General features: G+C 43.0%; 7 non-coding genes across 7 annotated transcripts; all 7 read right to left on the minus strand.

Annotated features, from left to right (window-relative positions):
* Positions 1-225: 225 nt before the first annotated feature.
* Positions 226-320, minus strand: trnai-uau. The gene is made up of 2 exons: positions 283-320; positions 226-261 (listed from the first exon to the last, which is right to left on the minus strand). It is a non-coding gene; the product is annotated as a tRNA-Ile (tRNA).
* A 1,622-nt stretch (positions 321-1,942) lies between these two features.
* Positions 1,943-2,037, minus strand: trnai-uau. The gene is made up of 2 exons: positions 2,000-2,037; positions 1,943-1,978 (listed from the first exon to the last, which is right to left on the minus strand). It is a non-coding gene; the product is annotated as a tRNA-Ile (tRNA).
* A 5,054-nt stretch (positions 2,038-7,091) lies between these two features.
* On the minus strand, positions 7,092-7,186 carry trnai-uau. The gene is made up of 2 exons: positions 7,149-7,186; positions 7,092-7,127 (listed from the first exon to the last, which is right to left on the minus strand). It is a non-coding gene; the product is annotated as a tRNA-Ile (tRNA).
* A 1,853-nt stretch (positions 7,187-9,039) lies between these two features.
* On the minus strand, positions 9,040-9,134 carry trnai-uau. Its single transcript has 2 exons — positions 9,097-9,134; positions 9,040-9,075 (listed from the first exon to the last, which is right to left on the minus strand). It is a non-coding gene; the product is annotated as a tRNA-Ile (tRNA).
* A 1,834-nt stretch (positions 9,135-10,968) lies between these two features.
* Positions 10,969-11,063, minus strand: trnai-uau. The gene is made up of 2 exons: positions 11,026-11,063; positions 10,969-11,004 (listed from the first exon to the last, which is right to left on the minus strand). It is a non-coding gene; the product is annotated as a tRNA-Ile (tRNA).
* Positions 11,064-12,466: 1,403 nt separating this feature from the next.
* trnai-uau lies at positions 12,467-12,561 on the minus strand. Its single transcript has 2 exons — positions 12,524-12,561; positions 12,467-12,502 (listed from the first exon to the last, which is right to left on the minus strand). It is a non-coding gene; the product is annotated as a tRNA-Ile (tRNA).
* Positions 12,562-15,679: 3,118 nt separating this feature from the next.
* trnai-uau lies at positions 15,680-15,774 on the minus strand. The gene is made up of 2 exons: positions 15,737-15,774; positions 15,680-15,715 (listed from the first exon to the last, which is right to left on the minus strand). It is a non-coding gene; the product is annotated as a tRNA-Ile (tRNA).
* Positions 15,775-16,551: the final 777 nt, after the last annotated feature.

Consider the following 16,551-nt stretch of genomic DNA (forward strand, 5'->3'; position numbering starts at 1 on the left):
CGTGCCCTCACCAATTGCACCACAGGAGCACATTACACCGCAAGTCCAGACAGTGATCCAAGTTGAGTATATAACCAGTGAAGAAGCATTTCTTTCTACTATGCTACCGTGCCGCCCATAATTATCTCAACCTGTACAGTAATTGAACTGTGCTGTTGGCGTTGCTCCAAATCACAAGGCATCCGTCCACCAACTGAGCGAACCAACTTCCTATCTAAAAGTATATGCTCCAGGTGAGGATCGAACTCACAACCTTGGCATGGTTTGCTGCTTGTACTGCTGTATAAGTATCACGCGCTAACCGATTGCGCCACTGGAGCACATTGCAGTCAAAATATTTTTACTTTCGTCATTTTTTTTGACACCACTATTTTCCCCTCTGTGGAAGGGAAATTAATGATTTGCTAATTTAGAAGCATGCTGGGAAATGTTTGACAATAATTCAAGCATGCTTTTGGACTAAAATAATTGGGTCAGATAACATAAACAAAATCCTGCTTAATATTCTCCTCTCAGCCTTATTATGAAATCAATTGTCTACCGAAAGATAACAAAATGTGTACACAAATTGTTTATCCAAGGAAAAGAACATATGTACTACGTATTTCATCGTACGTACTTTCCAAGGTATATTTAATGTAAACATGCCTGTTTACTTCAAGCTGTTATTTTTTCAGACGATAGAATATGCTTTCTTCAAGCGAATCTCAGAGTGCGCTGCCCTGGCTTTGCAGCTATTCAAGATTATTATGTTTAAACTTAGAAACGTAGTGCATACAGTTATTGGGCAGTCAATAATTTTAATCCTTATTGTCACAAGTAGGCTTACGTTAACGCTGTAATAAAGTTACTGTGGAAAGCCCCGAGTTGCCTCATTCCGCTATCAGTTTGGGTACACGGCGCGTTAATACAGAATGTCCCCTTCGACTAACAGGACGTCTTTCGGGTCTTCCGAGAGGAACCGAGGAACCTGAAGTAAGCGAAAGCAGACACGAGAGAACATGCGGAGGCCACACAGACAGTGACCAAGCTGAGTATTGAACCTGTGACCTTGACACTGTGAAGAAACAGTGCCAACCACTGTGCTACCGTGCCACCCATAATAATCTCAACCAGTACAGACATTGAACGGGTGCTGCTGGCATTGCTCCACATCACAAGGCACCCATCCAGCTAACTGAGCAAACCAACTTTCTATATGAAAACATCTGCTCCAGTTCACGGTCGTACTCACAACCTCAGCATTGCTCGCTGTTAGCACTGTTGTATGAGTACCGTGCCCTCACATTACACTGAAAGTCCTCACATTTTTACTTTCATCGATTTTTGACAGCCCTCATTTCCCATCGGTGTTTGTTTGTTTGTGCCGTGTGTGTCAATGGTGCGGGTGAGTTGAGGGGCATTGGGGCGGTGGTAGGATTATGATCATAGTTAACGAGTTGCATTTGATGCATATTTAATGATAGTATTTGATATTAATAATGATAAGTGTGTTTAAACTTTGAAACCTGTTGACATGCAGTTATTGGGCAGTCAATAATATTAATCTTTATTTTCACAAGTAGGCTTACATTAACACTGTAATAAAGTTATTGTGGAAAACCCCGAGTTGCCGCATTCCAGTACCTGGTTCGGGTACACGGCTGGATAATACAGAATGTCCACTTCAACGAATGAGACATCTTTCTGGTCTCGAGAAGCACCCGGAGAACCTGAGCGCAGAAATGGGAGAATGTGCAGAGGCCAACCAGACAGTGATCCAAGTTGAGTATATGACCAGTGACATTGGCAACGTGAACAAGCAATTCTCTATACTATGCTACCGTGCCGCCCATAATTATCTCAACCAGTACAGTAATTGAACTGTGCTGCTGGCGTTGCTCCAAATCATAAGGCACCTATCCACCCAACTGAGCGAATCAACTTCCTATATAAAAATACATGCTCCAGGTGAGGGTCGAACTCACAACCTTGGCATGGCTCGCTGTTTGCACTGCTGTATAAGTACCATGCGCTAACCAATTGCGCCACTGGAGCACATTGTAGCCAAACCTGAATCAGTTTTACTTTCGTCATTTTTTTTGACACCTCTATTTTCCCTTCTGTGGAAGGGAAATTAATGAGTTGCTAATTTAGAAGCATGCTGGGAAATGTTTGACAATAATTCAAGCATGCTCTTGGACTAAAATATGTAGGTCAGGTAACATAAACAAAATACTGCTTAATATTCTCCTCTCAGCCTTATTATGAAATCAATTGTCTACCGAAAGATAACAAAATGTGTAAACAAATTGCTTATCCAAGGGCAAGAACATACGTCCTACTTATTTCATCGTATGTACTTTCCAAGGTATATTTAATGTAAACATGCCTGTTTACTTCAAGCTGTTATTTTTTCAGACTATAGAATATGCTTTCTTCAAGCGAATCTCAGAGTGCGCTGCCCTGGCTTTGCAGCTATTCAAGATTATTATGTTTAAACTAAGAAACCTAGTGCATACAGTTATTGGGCAGTCAATAATTTTAATCCTTATTGTCACAAGTAGGCTTACGTTAACGCTGTAATAAAGTTACTCTGGAAAGCCCCGATTTGCCACATTCCGGTATCAGTATGGGTACACGGCGGGATAATATAGAATGTCCCCTTCGACTAACAGGACGTTTTTCGGGTCTTCCGAGAGGAACCTGAAGTAAACGAAAGCAGACATGAGAGAACATGCGGAGGCCACACAGACAGTGACCAAGCTGAGTATTGAACCTGTGACCTTGACACTGTGAAGAAACAGTGCTAACCACTGTGCTACCGTGCCACCCATAATAATCTCAACCAGTACAGACATTGAACTGGTGCTGCTGGCATTGCTCCACATCACAAGGCACCCATCCAGCTAACTGAGAAAACCAACTTTCTATATGCAAACATCTGCTCCAGGTGACGGACGTACTCACAACCTCAGCATTGCTCGCTGTTAGCACTGTTGTATAAGTACCGTTCCCTCACCAATTGCACCACAGGAGCACATTACACTGCAATTTTAACATATGATGAACGGCTGAGGATCCAGGGATTGTATTCATTGGAGTTTAGAAGGTTAAGGGGCGATCTAATAGAAACTTTCAAGATAATACATGGCTTAGAAAGGGTGGACGCAAAGAAACTATTTCGGTTAGGCGAGGAGACGAGGACCCGTGGGCACAGCATTAGAATTAGAGGAGGTAAATTCAGAACAGAAATGCGGAGACATTTCTTCAGCCAGAGAGGGGGGGCCTGTGGAATTCATTGCCGCGGAGTGCAGTGGAGGCCGGGACACTAAATGGCTTCAAGGCAGAGATAGATAAATTCTTGATGTCGCGAGGAATTAAGGGCGACGGGGAGAATGCTGGTAGGTGGAGTTGAAATGCCTATCAGCCATGATTGAATGGCGGAGTGGACTCGATGGGCCGAATGGCCTTACTTCCACTCCTATGTCTTATGGTCTTATGGTCTAAGTCCAGACAGTGATCCAAGTTGAGTATATAACCAGTGAAGAAGCAGTTCTCTCTACTATGCTACCGTGCCGCCCATAATTATCTCAACCAGTACAGTAATTGAACTGTGCTGTTGGCGTTGCTCCAAATCACAAGGCATCCGTCCACCAACTGAGCGAACCAACTTCCTATCTAAAAATATATGCTCCAGGTGAGGATCAAACTCACAACCTTAGCATGGCTTGCTGCTTGTACTGCTGGATAAGTACCATGCGCTAACCGATTGCGCCACTGGACCACATTACAGCTAAAGCACTTTTACTTTCGTCATTTTTTTTGACACCACTATTTTCCCCGTCTGTGGAAGGGAAATTAATGAGTTGCTAATTTAGAAGCATGCTGGGAAATGTTTGACAATAATTCAAGCATGCTTTTGGAATAAAATAATTGGGTCAGGTAACATACACAAAATCCTGCTTAATATTCTCCTCTCAGCCTTATTATGAAATCAATTGTCTACCGAAAGATAACAAAATGTGTAAACAAATTGCTTATCCAAGGGCAAGAACATACGTACTACGTATTTCATCGTACGTAGTTTCCAAGGTATATTTAATGTAAACGTGCCTGTTTACTTCAAGCTGTTATTTTTTCAGACTATAGAATATGCTTTCTTCAAGTGAATCTCAGAGTGCGCTGCCTAAGCTTTGCAGCTACTCAAGATTATTATGTTTAAACTTAGAAACCTAGTGCATACAGTTATTGGGCAGTCAATAATTATAATCCTTATTGTCACAAGTAGGCTTACGTTAACGCTGTAATAAAGTTACTGTGGAAAGCCCCGAGTTGCCACATTCCGGTATCAGTTTGGGTACACGGCGGGATAATACAGAATGTCCCCTTCGACTAACAGGACGTCTTTCGGGTCTTCCGAGAGGAACCGAGGAACCCCAAGTAAACGAAAGCAGACACGAGAGAACATGCGGAGGCCACACAGACAGTGACCAAGCTGAGTATTGAACCTGTGACCTTGAAACTGTGAAGAAACAGTGCCAACCACTGTGCTACCGTGCCACCCATAATAATCTCAACCTGTACAGACATTGAATGGGTGCTGCTGGCATTGCTCCACATCACAAGGCACCCATCCAGCTAACTGAGCAAACCAACTTTCTATATGAAAACATCTGCTCCAGTTCACGGTCGTACTCACAACCTCAGCATTGCTCGCTGTTAGCACTGTTGTATGAGTACCGTGCCCTCACATTACACTGAAAGTCCTCTCATTTTTACTTTCATCGACTTTTGACAGCCCTCTTTTCCCCTCGGTGTTTGTTTGGTTGTGCCGTGTGTGTCAATGGTGCGGGTGAGTTGAGGGGCATTGGGGCGGTGGTAGGATTATGATTGTAGATAACGAGTTGCATTTGATGCATATTTAATGATAGTATTTGATATTAATAATGATAAGTGTGTTTAAACTTTGAAACCTGTTGACATGCAGTTATTGGGCAGTCAATAATATTAATCTTTATTTTCACAAGTAGGCTTACATTAACACTGTAATAAAGTTATTGTGGAAAACCCCGAGTTGCCACATTCCAGTACCTGGTTCGGGTACACGGCTGGATAATACAGAATGTCCACTTCAACGAATGAGACATCTTTCTGGTCTCGAGAAGCACCCGGAGAACCTGAACGCAGAAACGGGAGAATGTGCAGAGGCCAACCAGACAGTGATCCAAGTTGAGTATATGACCAGTGACATTGGCGATGTGAACAAGCAATTCTCTATACTATGCTACCGTGCCGCCCATAATTATCTCAACCAGTACAGTAATTGAACTGTGCTGCGGGCGTTGCTCCAAATCGCAAGGCACCCGTCCAGCCAACTGAGCGAATCAACTTCCTATATAAAAATACATGCTCCAGGGGAGGGTCGAACTCACAACCTTGGCATGGCTCACTGTTTGCACTGCTGTATAAGGACCATGCGCTAACCAATTGCGCCACTGGAGCACATTGTAGCCAAAGCTGAATCAGTTTTACTTTTGTCATTTTTTTTGACACCCCTCTTTTCCCCTCTGTGGAAGGGAAATTAATGAGTTGCCAATTTAGAAGCACGCAGGGAAATGCTTGACAATAATTCAAGCATGCTTTTGGACTAAAATACGTAGGCCAGGTAACATAAAGAAAATACTGCTTAATATTCTGCTCTCAGCCTTATTATGAAAACAATTGTCCTCTGAAAGATAAGAAAATGTGTGCTCGAATTGTTTATCCAAGGGCAAGAACATACGTACTACGTCTTTCATCGCGGAGGCCACGCAGACAGTGAACAAGCTGAGTATAGAACCTGTGACCTTGAAACTGTGAAGAAACAGTGCTAACCACTGGCTACCGTTGGGCCCATAATAATCTTAACCAGTACAGACATTGAACTGGTGCTGCTGGCATTGCTCCACATCACAAGGCACCCGTCCAGCTAAGTGAAGAAACCAACTTTCTGTATGAAAACGTCTGCTCCATGTGACGGTCATGCACTCAACCTCAGCATTGCTCGCTGTTAGAACTGTTGTATGAGTACCGTGCCCTCACCAATTTCACCACAGGAGCACATTACACCGAAAGTCCTATCATTTTTACTTTAATCGATTTTTCACAGCCCTCGGGTCCCCTCGTTGTTTGTTTGTTTGTGCCGTATGTGTCAATGGTGCGGGCGAGTTGAGGGGCATGGGGGCAGGGGTAGGAATGCGATCACAGCTAACGAGTTGCATTTGATGCATATTTAATGATAGTATTTGATAGTACTAATATGGTGGTTACTAATACGCATGGTGGTTAGCATAAATGCTTCACAGCTCTAGGGTCCGAGGTTCGATACCCGGCTGGGTCACTGTCTGTGTGGAGTCTGTAGGTCCTCCCCGTGTGTGCATGGGTTTTCTCCGGGTGCCCCGGTTTCCTCCCGCAGTCCAAAGATATGCGGGTTAGGTGGATTGGCCATGCTAAATTGCCCATAGTGTCCTAAAATGCAAAGTTAAGGGGGGGTTGTTAGGTTACGGGTATAGGGTGGATACGTGGGTTTAAGTAGGGTGATCATTGCTCGGCACAACATCGAGGGCCGAAGGGCCTGTGCTGTACTGTTCTATGTTCTAATGATAATTGTGTTGAAATTTTGAAACCTGTTGACAAGCAGTTATTGAGAAGGCAATAATATTAATCTTTATTTTCACAAGTAGGCTTACATTAACACTGTAATAAAGTTATTGTGGAAAGCCCCGAGTTGCCACATTCCAGTATCTGGTTCATGTACACGGCTGGATAATACAGAATGTCCACTTTGACGAATGAGACATCTTTCTGGTCTCTTGAGAGGAATTGGAGCACCCGGAGAAACTGAATGCAGACACGGGAGAATGTGCAGAGTCCAACCAGACAGTGATCCAAGTTGAGTATATGACCAGTGACATTGGCGCTGTGAAGAAACAATTCTCTCCACTATGCTACCGTGCCACCCATAATTATCTCAAACTGTACAGTAATTGAATTGTGCTGCTGGCGTTGCTCCAAATCACAAGTCACCCGTCCAGCCAACTGTGCGAACCAACTTCCTATATAAAAATTTATGCTCCAGGTGAGGATCGAACTCACAACCTTGGCATGGCTTGCTGCTTGTACTGCTGTATAAGTACCATGCGCTAACCGATTGAGCCACTGGAGCACATTACAGCCAAAATATTTTTACTTTCGTCATTTTTTTTGACACTACGATTTTCACCTCTGTGGAAGGGAAATTAATGAGTTGCCAATTTAGAAGCATGCAGGGAAATGCTTGACAATAATTCAAGCATGCTTTTGGACTAAAATATGTAGGTAAGGTATCATAAAGAAAATACTGCTTAATATTCTGCTCTCAGCCTTATTATGAAAACAATTGTCCTCTGAATGATAACAAAATGTGTGCTCGAATTTTTTATCCAAGGGCAAGAACATACGTACTCCGTCTTTCATCGTACGTACTTTCCAAGGTCTATTTAATGTAAACATGCCTGTTTACTTCAAGCTGTTATTTTTTCAGACGATAAAATATGCTTTCTTCAATCGTATCTCAGAGTTCGCTGCCGTGGCTTTGCAGCTGGAACACTCTCTCTCCGCAAATAGATTTGTGTAAGTAGATTTCTTGCAAGTGAACCTTGAGGAATTTGTCTTTATTATGATTTCCACGACGCCCTGTGTTTGTTTGTTTGTGCCGTGTGTGGAGCTGGTGCAGGCGAGTTGAGGGGCATGGGGGCGGGGTGGGAATTTGATCATAGTGAACGTGTTGCATTTGCTGCATTTTTAATTATAGTTGTTGTTGCTATGAAAGATTATTCTTTTTAAACTTAGAAACCTGGTGCATACAGTTATTGGGCAGTCAATAATTTTAATACTTTTTTTCACAAATAGGTTTACATTAACACTGTTACAAAGTTACTGTGGAAAGCTCCGAGTTGCCACATTCCGGTATCAGATTGGGTACACGGCGGGATAATACAGAATGTCCCCTTCGACTAACAGTACGTCTTTCGGGTCTTGTGAGAGGAACCGGGGGGCCTGAAGTAAACAAACGCAGACACGAGACAACGTGCGGAGGCCACGCAGACAGTGAACAAGCTGAGTATAGAACCTGTGACCTTGAAACTGTGAAGAAACAGTGCTAACCACTGTGCTACCGTTGGGCCCATAATAATCTTAACCAGTACAGACATTGAACTGGTGCTGCTGGCATTGCTCCACATCACAAGGCACCCGTCCAGCTAAGTGAGGAAACCAACTTTCTGTATGAAAACGTCTGCTCCATGTGACGGTCATACTCACAACCTCAGCATTGCTCGCTGTTAGCACTGTTGTATGAGTACCGTGCCCTCACATTACACTGAAAGTCCTCTCATTTTTACTTTCATCGACTTTTGACAGCCCTCTTTTCCCCTCGGTGTTTGTTTGGTTGTGCCGTGTGTGTCAATGGTGCGGGCGAGTTGAGGGGCATGGGGGCAGGGGTAGGAATGTGATCACAGCTAACGAGTTGCATTTGATGCATATTTCATGATAGTATTTCATATTACTAATGATAATTGTGTTGAAATTTTGAAACCTGTTGACAAGCAGTTATTGAGCAGTCAATAATATTAATCTTTATTTTCACAAGTAGGCTTACATTAACACTGTAATAAAGTTATTGTGGAAAGCCCCGAGTTGCCACATTCCAGTATCTGGTTCGTGTACACAGCTGGATAATACAGAATGTCCACTTCGACGAATGAGACATCTTTCTGGTCTTTTGAGAGGAATTGCAGCACCCGGAGAAACTGAACGCAGACACGGGAGAATGTGCAGAGGCCAACCAGACAGTGATCCAAGTTGAGTATATGACCAGTGATATTGGCGCTGTGAAGAAACAATTCTCTCTACTCTGCTACCGTGCCGCCCATAATTATCTCAACCAGTACAGTAATTGAACTGTGCTGTTGGCGTTGCTCCAAATCACAAGGCATCCGTCCACCAACTGAGCGAACCAACTTCCTATCTAAAAATATATGCTCCAGGTGAGGATCGAACTCACAACCTTGGCATGGCTTGCTGCTCGTACTGCTGTATAAGTACCGTGCGCTAACCAATTGCGCCACTGGAGCACAATACACGCAAAATACTTTTACTTTTGTCATTTTTTTTGACACCACTATTTTCCCCTCTGTGGAAGGGAAATTAATGAGTTGCTAATTTAGAAGCATGCTGGGAAATGTTTGACAATAATTCAAGCATGCTCTTGGACTAAAATAAGTAGGTCAGGTAACAAAAACACAGTACTGCTTAATATTCTGCTCCCAGCCTTATTATGAAAACAATTGTCCTCTGAAACATAAGAAAATGTGTACTCGAATTGTTTATCCAAGGGCAAGAACATGCGTACTACGTATTTCATCGTTCGTACTTTCCAAGGTCTATTTAATGTAAACATGCCTGTTTACTTCAAGCTTTTTTTATTAGACCGTAAAATATGCTTTCTTCAAGTGAATCCCAGAGTGCGCTGCCCTGGCTTTGCAGCGAGAAAACTCTCTCCGCAAATATATTTGTGTCAGTAAGTTTCCTTAAAGTGAACCTTGAGGAATTTGTCTTTATTTTGATTTCCACGACACCCTCTGTGTTTGTTTGTTTGTGCCGTGTGTGGAGCTGGTACGAGCGAGTTGAGGGGCATGGGGGTGGGGTGGGAATTTGATCATAGTTAACGAGTTGCATTTGCTGCATATTTAATTATAGTTGTTGTTGCTATTAAAGATTATTCTGTTTAAACTTAGAAACCTGCTGCATACAGTTATTGGGCAGTCAATAATTTGAATCCTTATTGTCACAAGTAGGCTTACATTAACGCTGTTATTGTGGAATGCCCCGAGTTCCCTCATTCCGGCATCAGTTTGGGTACACGGCGGGATAATACAGAATGTCCCCTTCGACTAACAGGATGTCTTTCGGGTCTTCCGAGAGGAACCGAGGAACCTGAAGTAAACGAAAGCAGACACGAGAGAACATGCGGAGGCCACACAGACAGTGACCAAGCTGAGTATAGAACCTGTGATCTTGACACTGTGAAGAAACAGTGCCAACTACTGTGCTAACGTGCCACACATAATAATCTCAACCAGTACAGACATTGGACTGGTGCTGGTGGCATTGCTCTACATCACAAGGCACCCATCCAGCTAACTGAGCAAACCAACTTTCTATATGAAAACATCTGCTCCTGTTCACGGTCGTGCTCACAACCTCAGCATTGCTCGCTGTTAGCACTGTTGTATGAGTACCGTGCCCTCACATTACACTGAAAGTCCTCTCATTTTTACTTTCATCGATTTTTGACAGCCCTCTTTTCCCCTCGATGTTTGTTTGTTTGTGCCGTGTGTGTCAATGGTGCGGGTGAGTTGAGGGGCATTGGGGCGGAGGTAGGATTATGATCATAGTTAACGAGTTGCATTTGATGCATATTTAATGATAGTATTTGATATTAATAATGATAAGTGTGGTTAAACTTTGAAACCTGTTGACATGCAGTTATTGGGCAGTCAATAATATTAATCTTTATTTTCACAAGTAAGCTTACATTAACACTGTAATAAAGTTATTGTGGAAAACCCCGAGTTGCCGCATTCCAGTACCTGGTTCGGGTACATGGCTGGATAATACAGAATGTCCACTTCAACGAATGAGACATCTTTCTGGTCTCGAGAAGCACCCGGAGAAACTAAACGCAGAAACGGGAGAATGTGCAGAGTCCAACCAGACAGTGATCCAAGTTGAGTATATGACCAGTGACATTGGCGACGTGAACAAGCAATTCTCTATACTATGCTACCGTGCCGCCCATAATTATCTCAACCAGTACAGTAATTGAACTGTGCTGCTGGCATTGCTCCAAATCACAAGGCACCCATCCACCCAACTGACCGAATCAACTTCCTATATAAAAATATATGCTCCAGGTGAGGGTCAAACTCACAACCTTGGCATGGCTCGCTGTTTGCACTGCTGTATAAGTACCATGCGCTAACCAATTGCACCACTGGAGCACATTGTAGCCTAACCTGAATCAGTTTTACTTTTGTCATTTTTTTGACACCCCTCTTTTCCCCTCTGTGGAAGGGAAATTAATGAGTTGCCAATTTAGAAGCACGCAGGGAAATGCTTGACAATAATTCAAGCATGCTTTTGGACTAAAATACGTAGGTCAGGTAACATAAAGAAAATACTGCTTAATATTCTGCTCTCAGCCTTATTATGAAAACAATTGTCCTCTGAATGATAACAAAATGTGTGCTTGATTTGTTTATCCAAGGGCAAGAACATACGTACTACGTCTTTCATCGTACGTACTTTCCAAGGTCTATTTAATGTAAACATGCCTGTTTACTTCAAGCTGTTATTTTTTCAGACGATAAAATATGCTTTCTTCAAGCGTATCTCAGAGTGCGCTGCCCTGGCTTTGCAGCTGGAACACTCTCTCTCCGCAAATAGATTTGTGTAAGTAGATTTCTGGCAAGTGAACCTTGAGGAATTTGTCTTTATTATGATTTCCACGACACCCTGTGTTTGTTTGTTTGTGCCGTGTGTGGAGCTGGAGCAGGCGAGTTGAGGGGCATGGGGGCGGGGTGGGAATTTGATCATAGTGAACGTGTTGCATTTGCTGCATTTTTAATTATAGTTGTTGTTGCTATTAAAGATTATTCTTTTTAAACTTAGAAACCTGCTGCATACAGTTATTGGGCAGTCAATACTTTTAATCCTTATTGTCACAAGTAGGCTTACATTAACGACTGTTAGTACTGTGGAAAGCCCCGAGTTCCCTCATTCCGGTATCAGTTTGGGTACACGGCGGGATAATACAGAATGTCCCCTTCGACTAACAGTATGTCTTTCGGGTCTTCGAGAGGAACCGGGGGGACCTGAAGTAAACAAACCCAGACACGAGAGAACATGCGGAGGCCACACAGACAGTGACCAAGCTGTGTATAGAACCTGTGGCCTTGACACTGTGAAGAAATAGTGCTAACCACTGTGCTGCCATGCCGCCCATAATAATCTCAACCAGTACAGACATTGAACTGGTGCTGGTGGCATTGCTCTACATCACAAGGCACCCATCCAGCTAACTGAGAAAGCCAACTTTCTATATGAAAACATCTGCTCCAGGTGACGGTCGTACTCACAACCTCAGCATTGCTCGCTGTTAGCACTGTTGTATAAGTACCGTGCCCTCACCAATTGCACCACAGGAGCACATTACACCGCAAGTCCAGACAGTGATCCAAGTTGAGTATATAACCAGTGAAGAAGCATTTCTCTCTACTATGCTACCGTGCCGCCCATAGTTTTCTCAACCAGTACAGTAATTGAACTGTGCTGTTGCCGTTGCTCCAAATCACAAGGCATCCGTCCACCAACTGAGCGAACCAACTTCCTATCTAAACATATATGCTCCAGGTGAGGATCAAACTCACAACCTTGGCATGGCTTGCTGCTTGTACTGCTGTATAAGTACCATGCTCTAACCAATTGCGCCACTGGAGCACATTACAGCCAAAATATTTTTACTTTCGTCATTTTTTTTGACACCACTATTTTCCCCTCTGTGGATGGGAAATTAATGAGTTGCTAATTTAGAAGCATGCTGGGAAATGTTTGACAATAATTCAAGCATGCTTTTGGAATAAAATAATTGGGTCAGGTAACATAAACAAAATCCTGCTTAATATTCTCCTCTCAGCCTTATTATGAAATCAATTGTCTACCGAAAGATAACAAAATGTGTACACAAATTGTTTATCCAAGGGCAAGAACATACGTACTACGTATTTCATCGTACGTACTTTCGAAGGTATATTTAATGTAAACATGCCTGTTTACATCAAGCTGTTATTTTTTCAGACGATAGAATATGCTTTCTTCAAGCGAATCTCAGAGTGCGCTGCCCTGGCTTTGCAGCTATTCAAGATTATTATGTTTAAACTTAGAAACCTAGTGCATACAGTTATTGGGCAGTCAATAATTTTAATCCTTATTGTCACAAGTAGGCTTATGTTAATGCTGTAATAAAGTTACTGTGGAAAGCCCCGATTTGCCACATTCTGGTATCAGTTTGGGTACATGGCGGGATAATACAGAATGTCCCCTTCGACTAACAGGACGTCTTTCGGGTCTTCCGAGAGGATCCGAGGAACCTGAAGTAAACGAAAGCAGACACGAGAGAACATGCGGAGGCCACACAGACAGTGACCAAGCTGAGTATTGAACCTGTGACCTTGACACTGTGAAGAAACAGTGCCAACCACTGTGCTACCGTGCCACCCATAATAATCTCAACCAGTACAGACATTGAACTGGTGCTGCAGGGATTGCTCCACATCACAAGGCACCCATCCAGCTAACTGAGCAAACCAACTTTCTATATGAAAGCATCTACTCCAGTTCACGGTCGTACTCACAACCTCAGCATTGCTCGCTGTTAGCACTGTTGTATGAGTACCGTGCCCTCACATTACACTGAAAGTCCTCTCATTTTTACTTTTATCGATTTTTGACAACCATCTTTTCCCCTCGGTGTTTGTTTATTTGTGCCGTGTGTTTCAATGGTGCGGGTGAGTTGAGGGGCATTGGGGCGGTGGTAGGATTATGATCATAGTTAATGAGTTGCATTTGATGCATATTTAATGATAGTATTTGATATTAATAATGATAAGTGTGTTTAAACTTTGAAACCTGTTGACATGCAGTTATTGGGCAGTCAATAATATTAATCTTTATTTTCACAAGTAGGCTTACATTAACACTGTAATAAAGTTATTGTGGAAATCCCCGAGTTGCCGCATTCCAGTACCTGGTTCGGGTACACGGCTGGATAATACAGAATGTCCACTTCAACGAATGAGACATCTTTCTGGTCTCGAGAAGCACCCGGAGACCCTGAACGCACACACGGGAGAATGTGCAGAGGCCAACCAGACAGTGATCCAAGTTGAGTATATGACCAGTGACATTGGCGACGTGAACAAGCAATTCTCTATACTATGCTACCATGCCGCCCATAATTATCTCAACCAGTACAGTAATTGAACTGTGCTGCTGGCGTTGCTCCAAATCACAAGGCACCCATCCACCCAACTGACCGAATCAACTTCCTTTCTAAAAATACATGTTCCAGGTGAGGGTCGAACTCACAACCTGAGCATGGCTCGCTGTTTGTACTGCTGTATAAGTACCATGCACTAACCAATTGCACCACTGGAGCACATTGTAGCCAAACCTGAATCAGTTTTACTTTTGTCATTTTTTTGACACCCCTCTTTTCCCCTCTGTGGAAGGGAAATTAATGAGTTGCCAATTTAGAAGCACGCAGGGAAATGCTTGACAATAATTCAAGCATGCTATTGGACTAAAATACGTAGGTCAGGTAACATAAAGAAAATACTGCTTAACAATCTGCTCTCAGCCTTATTATGAAAACAATTGTCCTCTGAATGATAACAAAATGTGTGCTCGAATTGTTTATCCAAGGGCAAGAACATACGTACTACGTCTTTCATCGTACGTACTTTCCAAGGTCTATTTAATGTAAACATGCCTGTTTACTTCAAGCTGTTATTTTTTCAGACAATGAAATATACTTTCTTCAAGTGAATCCCAGAGTGCGCTGCCCTGGCTTTGCAGCTAGAACACTCTCTCTCCGCAAATATATTTGTGTAAGTAAGTTTCCTGAAAGTGAACCTTGAGGAATTTGTCTTTATTTTGATTTCCACGACACCCTCTGTGTTTGTTTTTTTGTGCCGTGTGTGGAGCTGGTGCGAGCAGGTTGAGGGGCATGGGGGTGGGGTGGGAATTTGATCATAGTTAACGAGTTGCATTTGCTGCATATTTAATTATAGTTGTTGTTGCTATTAAAGATTATTCTGTTTAAACTTAGAAACCGGCTGCATACAGTTATTGGGCAGTCAATACTTTTAATCCTTATTGTCACAAGTAGGCTTACATTAACGCTGCTATTGTGGAAAGCCCCGAGTTCCCTCATTCCGGCATCAGTTTGGGTACACGGCGGGATAATACAGAATGTCCCCTTCGACTAACAGGATGTCTTTCGGGTCTTCCGAGAGGAACCGGGGGACCTGAAGTAAACAAACCCAGACACGAGAGAACATGCGGAGGCCACACAGACAGTGACCAAGCTGTGTATAGAACCTGTGACCTTGACACTGTGAAGGAATAGTGCTAACCACTGTGCTGCCATGCCACCCATAATAATCTCAACCAGTACAGACATTGAACTGGTGCTGGTGGCATTGCTCTACATCACAAGGCACCCATCCAGCTAACTGAGAAAGCCAACATTCTATATGAAAACATCTGCTCCAGGTGACGGTCGTACTCACAACCTCAGCATTGCTCGCTGTTAGCACTGTTGTATAAGTACCGTGCCCTCACCAATTGCACCACAGGAGCACATTACACCGCAAGTCCAGACAGTGATCCAAGTTGAGTATATAACCAGTGAAGAAGCATTTCTCTCTACTATGCTACCGTGCTGCCCATAGTTATCTCAACCAGTACAGTAATTGAACTGTGCTGTTGGCGTTGCTCCAAATCACAAGGCATCCGTCCACCAACTGAGCGAACCGACTTCCTATCTAAAAGTATATGCTCCAGGTGAGGATCGAACTCACAACCTTGGCATGGCTTGCTGCTTGTACTGCTGTATAAGTACCATGCGCTAACCGATTGCGCCACTGGAGATCATTACAGCCAAAATATTTTTACTTTCGTCATTTGTTTTGACACCACTATTTTCCCCTCTGTGGAAGGAAATTAATGATTTGCTAATTTAGAAGCATGCTGGGAAATGTTTGACAATAATTCAAGCATGCTTTTGGACTAAAATAATTGGGACAGGTAACATAAACAAAATCCTGCTTAATATTCTCCTCTCAGCCTTATTATGAAATCAATTGTCTACCGAAAGATAACAAAATGTGTACACAAATTGTTTATCCAAGGGCAAGAACATACGTACTACGTATTTCATCGTATGTACTTTCCAAGGTATATTTAATGTAAACATGCCTGTTTACTTCAAGCTGTTATTTTTTCAGACGATAGAATATGCTTTCTTCAAGTGAATCTCAGAGTGCGCTGCCCTGGCTTTGCAGCTATTCAAGATTATTATGTTTAAACTTAGAAACCTAGTGCGTACTGTTATTGGGCAGTCAATAATTTTAATCCTTATTGTCACAAGTAGGCTTACGTTAACGCTGCAATAAAGTTTCTGTGGAAAGCCCCGAGTTGCCACATTCCGGTATCAGTTTGGGTACACGGCGGGATAATACAGAATGTCCCCTTCGACTAACAGGACGTCTTTCGGGTCTTCCGAGAGGAACCGAGGAACCTGAAGTAAACGAAAGCAGACACGAGAGAACATGCGGAGGCCACACAGACAGTGACCAAGCTGAGTATTGAACCTGTGACCTTGACACTGTGAAGAAACAGTGCCAACCACTGTGCTACCGTGCCACC

This window comes from Scyliorhinus canicula, chromosome 17 (assembly GCF_902713615.1).
Source record: "Scyliorhinus canicula chromosome 17, sScyCan1.1, whole genome shotgun sequence".
NCBI classification, from domain to species: Eukaryota; Metazoa; Chordata; class Chondrichthyes; order Carcharhiniformes; family Scyliorhinidae; genus Scyliorhinus; species Scyliorhinus canicula.